This window comes from Triticum dicoccoides, chromosome 3A (genome assembly GCF_002162155.2).
Source record: "Triticum dicoccoides isolate Atlit2015 ecotype Zavitan chromosome 3A, WEW_v2.0, whole genome shotgun sequence".
NCBI lineage: Eukaryota > Viridiplantae > Streptophyta > Magnoliopsida > Poales > Poaceae > Triticum > Triticum dicoccoides.
Window position 1 is genome coordinate 676,027,784 of NC_041384.1, and position 7,790 is coordinate 676,035,573.

General features: G+C 49.9%; 1 pseudogene; it reads left to right on the forward strand.

Annotated features, from left to right (window-relative positions):
* Positions 1-7,596: 7,596 nt before the first annotated feature.
* The window catches only part of LOC119270124, an 18,254-nt pseudogene continuing 18,060 nt past the window's right edge, over positions 7,597-7,790 (forward strand).

Sequence of the window (7,790 nt, forward strand, 5' to 3'; positions counted from 1 at the left end):
CCCCCCCCCACCGGTCGCTCCCTCCCCTTCCTGTTCCTCTGCTCCGTGTCGCTACAGGGGCAAGGTCGACCCCGACCACCTCGCCGGCCTCACCGGGAGAGGATAAGGGCGACGCCTCAGGCTCCCCTCATCTCCCCTCACCCACTCACTCTCCCTGGACGCCCCCTCTCCCCTCTCTCCCTCTGGCCTCGCCCCCTTCTCCAGATCCACCTCGCCCCGACGCACTGTCGCCGCCGCGTTGCTGCGCCACCGCGTCCACCGGGCCCTCCTCGCCGCCCCGATGTGTCCATGAGCCCCACAGCCGTCTGCTGCTTCGTCTGCACCAACAACCTCAAGGCGGGAGCCACCCCAGCGCCGGATCCGTCTTCCTCCTGGACCGTCGTCGCCGCCGCTTTCGACTCCGGCCACGGCCACTGCGCTCCTGTTACTCGCCGGGCCTTCGTGTGCCCACCCAGTGAGCTCCTCCCCCTCTCCCTTCCCTCACGTAGGCCGCCTCTCTCTCTAGCTCGCTCGCCGCAACCGCCGTAGCTCACCGTCGCCCTGCTCCATCACCGTCGTGGCCACCGCTGCCGTGCCCCCCGTCCGAGCCCTCCATCGTGCTCCTGGTGTTCCCAGGAGCCCGGCCAGCCCTTCCTCTCGCCCTCTTGTGCCCCCTAGCCCATTCCCGACGTGACTCCGAACGCCTCCGCCGCCCGTGCTCGCCGCCGATGGTTATTCCGGCCGTCCCCGGGCGAGCCACCACCACCACCCGACACGGCGTCGTGTGCGCGTTCGAACGGTGCCAACCGCACGCGAAACGGCCGCCCCTAGCGCGTTTCCGACGAGGCCCGAGCGGCTCCGCCGCGTTCTAACGTCGCCGGCGGCGAGACGCCGGCCGCCGCCGACGTGGCTGGGCGGGCCCGACCCCTGGCTCACTGCCAGTGGGCCTTAGGGGCCACGTTGACTGGGTTGACCCAGTCAACACGCTGACATGGCGGTACAGTGCCACTGACGAACCGGCCCCACCGCTTAAATAATAACTAAAATGATTTTTATAATTAAAAGTAATTAGTTTAATTAATTAGCCACTAACATGTGGGGCCCATCCGCTAATTAACCTCAGTTTAGTTTAAAATAAGCTCTGTTAAGTAACAGAGGCTGACAGGTGGGTCCCCCGTGTTAGTTTTGACCAGTCAACCGGACTGTTGAATGCTGACGTCACTCCTACGTCACGCTGACATCATATTCCTTTTCTGTTTTTTTAATAGTTTCTGAAAATGCTTTAATCTTTGAAAATGCATAGAAAATAAACCGTAACTCGGATGAAAATGTTTTCTACATGAAAGTTGCTCAGAACAACGAGACGAATTCGAATACGTGATCCGTTTACCTGTCAGATGCCTCTAACTATCTGAACATGGAACATTCCCCCTCCGGTCATCTGTCTGACACAGGTCCGGAACCGAGAAAACATCCCGGTTGAATTCCCCCTTCGCCAGTATCGCCTAGCACTGCGTTAGAACACCTCTAGCCCCGCTTATTGTCTTGTTATGCTATGTTTGCTTTGTATTTACTGTTTCTCCCCCCTCTTCTCTTCGGTAGACCCCGAGACCGATGCTGCCCCCTGTGATCGACTACGTCGACGACGACCCCTCCTTGCCAGAGCAACCAGGCAAGCCCCCCCTTTGATCATCCCGATATCGCCCATTCTATTCTCTCATGCTTGCATTAGATTTTACTACTGTTATTGTTTGCTCCTATTCTGATGCATAGCCTGCTTTTGTATCTACTGTTGTACCTTACCTGCTTATCCTAATTTGCTTAGTATAGGTTGGTTAGTGATCCATCAGTGACCTCCACCTTGTCCTTGTTGCCCCTGCTTCATCATTGAAGACCCGATCAACGGGATTGAAGACCAGGCCCCGGCACCGCACATCACTTTCCCCTTAGTTGCTCGACACTGCTGGGTTACTATCGAGTGCTGAGAGTGAGACCTCTACAGCACTTCTGATGTTAACCTGTAGTGTAGCTATTCGGTCGTGGTCATCGAGGGTGATTTCCTCCTTAACCACTACAAGATACGGCTCTGTCGTGCAACCCCTCAAGTGTGAACCTCGAGGGTGATTCCTCTACGTTCACCTTGATGATTACATTGAGTGGAACCCACCGGGGGTGATTCCTTGGGTTTTCCTCTTGATGTTTGGACACACGGATACTTGGACTTTACAACTGTTACTTGGAAAGTGATGTGGAGACGGGTTGACCTGGAAGGTGCCCGTGGGATAATTACGAGGCGTGGCCGGGCATTCTTAGCCCTTGCCGCAAGTCCTCGAGACGGGGCAACGGGGTCACCTCTTTCGTGAGTCTCTGCTTGTTACCGCGCGTTCCTAATCCACTACGATTTGGATATTTGATCCGAGGGGCCTCTGGCCTGATAGCACTAACCATCACGTGGGCATAGTATGGGCGTTCTGCGTCGTATGCATCAGCCGAAGCTTAATAGACGTCAGCGACGGAGCGGCGCGCGCCGGGTTGGACTGGTAAGCTCCTGCCTTTTTAGGGAGGTAGCTAGGTCTGCTCACCGGCCGCGTTCGCAACATGCAGGAGTTTCCGGGGAGATGGCCCATGACCCCTGGGGGCATAGGTTTAGTCCGGCGTGCTTGACCTCTCTATTAAGCCTAGGTCGGGTTGCGGCGTATTGTTTGGCCGAGGCCGGGCATGACCCAGGAAAGTGTGTCCGGCCGGAGTTAATCGAGCGTGGTGGGTAAGTTGGTGCACCCCTGCAGGGAAGAACTAATCTATGCATAGCCTGTCCTACGGTAACGGACACTTGGAGTTGTATCCCGATCGATACAACTAGAACTGGATACTTGTGATGAGAACTGGATGGTGATGAGGATTTGATTGTGATGATAACTGGATAGTATGGCTCTGGGATTGCTTTCTCGCAGGGAGTTGAGAAAGGATCTCTGGCCGAGGTTGATAACACTACTACCGCTTTACTTTATGCTACTCTACTCCCTCTTGTTTGCTGCAAGATGGTGGTTTCCAGAAGAAGCTAGTCTTTGATAGGACTAGACCTTCTCTCTATTCTGGCATTTCTGTAGCCCAGTCCACATATACAGCCTTCCTTTGATAATGTTGCATATGTAGTGTAGATCCTTGCTTGCGAGTACTTTGGATGAGTACTCACGGTTGCTTTGCTCCCCCTTTTCCCCCTTCTTTCTTCTTTCTGGTTGTTGCAACCAGATGGTGGAGTCCAGGAGCCAGATGCCACCTTTGACGACGGCTGCTACCCCGAGGGTGCCTACTACCACGTGACGGACGCTGACGACCAAGAGTAGTTAGGAGGCTCCCAGGCAGGAGGCCTTGCCTTTTCGATCGTAGATGCTTTTGTGCTAGCCTTCTTAAGGCAAACTTGTTTAAGTTATGTCTGTACTCAGATATTGTTGCTTCCGCTGACTCGTTTGTATTCAAGCTGATGTATTCGAGCCCTCGAGGCCCCTGGCTTGTAATATAAAGCTTGTATTATTTTAATTTGTGTCTAGAGTTGTGTTGTGATATCTTCCCGTGAGTCCTTGATCTTGATCGTACACATTTGCGTGTATGATTAGTGTACGATTGAATCAAGGGCGTCACACCACCCCCCGACAAAGCACACATCATCAGTGGCATTGCCATAGTACTAAGCAGCCGGCAGGACCCATCAACGGCGGGTGCGGCCTGTCGGCCAAGTACAAGACAGTCGGCGGGCCCCACCAAGCGGCGGTCCCCAGCGGCCGGCGGAGAAGCCGACGACCATAGACACTGATAGCCGGGTCCTACACCTAGCCAGATTACCTCTGTACCCCTGGGGGTAGGCCTATATAAACCCCCAGGGCACCCATGCAAATGGTTCGGACCTTAGTCCATCCATCCACGCACATAGAGAGAGGAAGTTAGGGCTAGCTTTGCTCTTCTTCCCCCTCTAGAGAAAACATCTCAAGGAGCAAGCTTGTAGCCACCTTTGTTGCTTAAGTGATCATGCGGAGACCCCGTAGAGCAGGAGTAGGGGTGTTATCTCCTAGGAGAGCCCCGAACCTGGGTAAGATTCGCCGGCGGGCATGTTTGCGCCTTATCCCATTTCCTAGCACCGGCGACGTATTATTAGCCCCCTCCATGATAAGCCATCCTTTGGCATATGTCGCACGACACCCCCGACGTCAATATTAAACCGTGGGTGTTGTATGAAAACTTTCCTCGCCTCATGACCATAGAGGTGGTTTGAGAGGTAATCATCAGTGAACCCTGAAAATAAGGATGTGCATAAATATCTTCTTTATATTGGAAATGAGGCAAAGGAATAAAAAAAGGCAAGGTATAATAGTTAGTACCATCTTGTAAACCTTAGTGCTTCCCATTGTTTCCTTGCAACACATATAAGGTAGTTAGTCATCAGGTTAAGTAAGGGTTCGCATGCTATCAGTAAAATATGTTGATGAAAAATAAGCACATTGCAGATTCATCAGATTAATTCAAGCCACATGGAAAACCCATTTATCCAAACCAAGCATGATTATGAACTAGGAAATATAGCACTTGTGTATGTTTCTCATGTATTAAGTGCAACCAAATTCGATTTATTCCTCACATGGTATACAATAAGAGAATGCAGCCACATCAATTGAACATCGCATTGCAGAATTGAACCAAACAGTTAACTAAACACCACAACAAATGAACCAAACGTTAACTGAGCACCACATTGCACAATATAACATACTCCTAATAGAAGATCAGACAGTTAACCAAACCAAGCATGCTTAACAACTTGGATATATAGCAATTGTATTTGTTTCTCATGTATTTAATATAGCCAAATTCGATTTATTTCTCACATGGTATACAATAAAAGAATGCAGCCACAACAATTGAACATCGCATTGCAGAGTTGAACCAAGCAGTTAACTAAACACCACAACAAGTGAATCAAGCCACAACAAATGAACCAAGCAGTTAACTAAACATCAATTGAACAATATAACATACTCCTAATAGAAGATCAGACAGTTAACCAAACCAAGCATGCTTAACAACTTGGAAATATTGCACCTTGAGGAATTGAACATCACATTTGCAGAATTGAACCAAGCAGTTAATTGAACACCACATTGCAATACATATAGAACATATACACTATAGCAGAAGATTGCATGGTGAAAGTAGATAGCACAGTTCACTAGAATTTGTTAAGAAAAGGCAGTAGCTAGCAAATCGAACATGGGTCCTTATAGTGAGCTAATAAGACAAGCTACTCCTCATTATCGGAGATACCGATGACGATTGGCTCCTTGGACATGGAAGAGGGCGAGGCCTCCACATCGTGGTGCCCTCATTTTAGTGGTGAGTTGCCTGAGCCGCTCCGGGCACCAACCTGCTGGCTCTCGTGATGAGGTAAGCACGTGCATGCTGAGAAAACACCCCGTAGTCTTCGTCGAAGGCATCGACGATGGCCTCGAGAAAATGCTACGAATTGTCGTTTAAAGCAGCCAACCGCGTCGCGGCATCGGCGCGTGAGGCGTTAACGGTGGCCTCGACGACGAGGTGCTCCTCCAAGATCGGGGGGTCGGCACGAATGGCAGCCATCACGACCTCATCCGCGTGTGCAGCCGCGATTTGCTTCTCCGCTGCCAAATGCTCCTTGAGGTCCTGGCTATACTGCGTGCACCATGGCTTAGGCCGGCGCTTATTTGGTGGAGGGGTCGGTTATTTGGGTGGAAGGTGTCGCGCTCGCACCGGCGGTCGGGGCATGTGGGATGTGAAAGGATGAGGAGGATGTGGGTCGGGTGTGGATTACCTGCCTGGATAGGCGAGGCCGAGCAGCGTGAAGGAGGGTCGCCGGCGAGGAGGCGGCGGCGCTGCAAGCAAGGAGTGAAGGTTTCAACTTGGAAAGGGAGGCGGAAAGGAGGGAATGTGGCTTTTGGTAAGGGGGAGGGGCGGGGAGGTAGATATTTCCGTGGAAGCCGAAAATTTGGAATCGCTTCAGCCCAAAAACTGGCGTGCAAAGTGTCATCAGACACGATCCCTTATTCAGACACGGTCCGAAGATATTTTATGCTGCATCTCACACGGTTGGTTATAATAAACTGTGTGGGATCTACTTAATTTTTCGTCTTGATTTGAATTACATAATGGGGTCATAGTGGCCATGGACGGTGTTTGAATTGCTAGACCTTTTATCTGCAGTGATCATAAAAGAATTAACGATCAACGGCCCAACGGTCGAACAACGACACCACCCAACGCGGCCCCACTTGTCAGGTCGAACGGACGACACAGTCCAGCGTGGCCCCACTAGTCAGAGTTAACGGTCAAGCCTTTGACCCGACGACAACGTCCGTTATGCCTAGTTATAAGGGTTTTTGACAAGGGAGCAGGAAAAATTGAACAAAAGTTAAAAACGCAGGGATGAATAAGTAAAACTAAAGAACCAGAGACACAGATGTAAAAATCCCTTTGTATAATGCCATGCGACGAAATCCTCAAATCCTTGAACGTTGTGAGGGATTTGGAGTATCCTCTGCACATCCACCGGTGAAAGAACACCTCTTAATAGAACTTCATCCCAGTGTCCAGTGTGAGGGTCAATCAAGTCTGCCACATTTGTCAACATGATTGCACCCTTAGGTGTGATGACTTTTGGCGAAGCACTGCTAGGAATCCACGGGTCTTGCTAAATATTGATTTATGTACCTGTTCCAACTCGTCAAATGCAACTCCTCTTAAAAGTTTGAATCCCTGCCACAATGCTTTGCCAAGTATGAAGACCCCCTTTTTGGGCCAGCCCTTAGGATATTGTCATCGGGACAATATTTCGCTCTCAATACTTGTGTACACAAAGAGTCTGGGTTTTGAATTAGCCATCAACACTATTTTACTAACATAGCAAGATTAAAAATTGTGAAGATATATGAATCCCAATCCCCCCCTCTTCTTCGGAACACACAATTTTCACCAAACGAACCAATGCATCATATTCTTTTCCTTGCTGTCATCCCATCAAAACCCAGCAATTTCTTCAGTAATTGACTTGCAAATTCCTTTTAGCAATTAAAAAACAGACAATGAAATTGCTTGGGCAACTAATTTAATCAACACTTCTTTTCCTTGCATTGAAAGCGTTTTTTCTTTTCACCCTTTTAATCGCTGGCAGACTCTATCAACAAGGTGAGTATTAGTATGTACTCCCTTCGTCTCTAAATTCTTGTCTTAAATTTATTTACATATGGATGTATCTAATACTAAAAATATGACTTAATACATTCGTATTTAGATAAATTTAAAACAAGAATTTTGAGACGGAGGAAATACTTTACAAATGAAGAGCTGCAGAGTTGCTTCAAGTGGACCAGCCAACCCCGAAAAAAAATTATATGAGACCAGGTCTCACGGTTAGTAGGTGAGACCCGTCCTAATGAATGACACATAATATTCATAAATCATAAAGCATCGAATGCTTTATGATTTATGAATGCCACGTGTTATCCATCAGATTAATCTCGCGTGAGACATGATCACGTATAATTCTTTTCCGCCAACCCTAGTCCACCGCAAGCGGCGGAGTTAATGCCCCCCGAACCCCCCCTCCCCCCATCCCGTGAGCTTCTAGAAGCATCTTCTGCGGGCCGGGAGCTCCTCTATGAAGGCGTCGGCGGAGAAGGAATTCTCCGGCGACGACGTCGATTTCGACCCCAGCGTGTCCGCGGCCTCTGCAATGCGCGAGCTTGTTAGTCTCCCCCCCTCCCCCTTCCCCCCGAAATTCTCCCCCCACC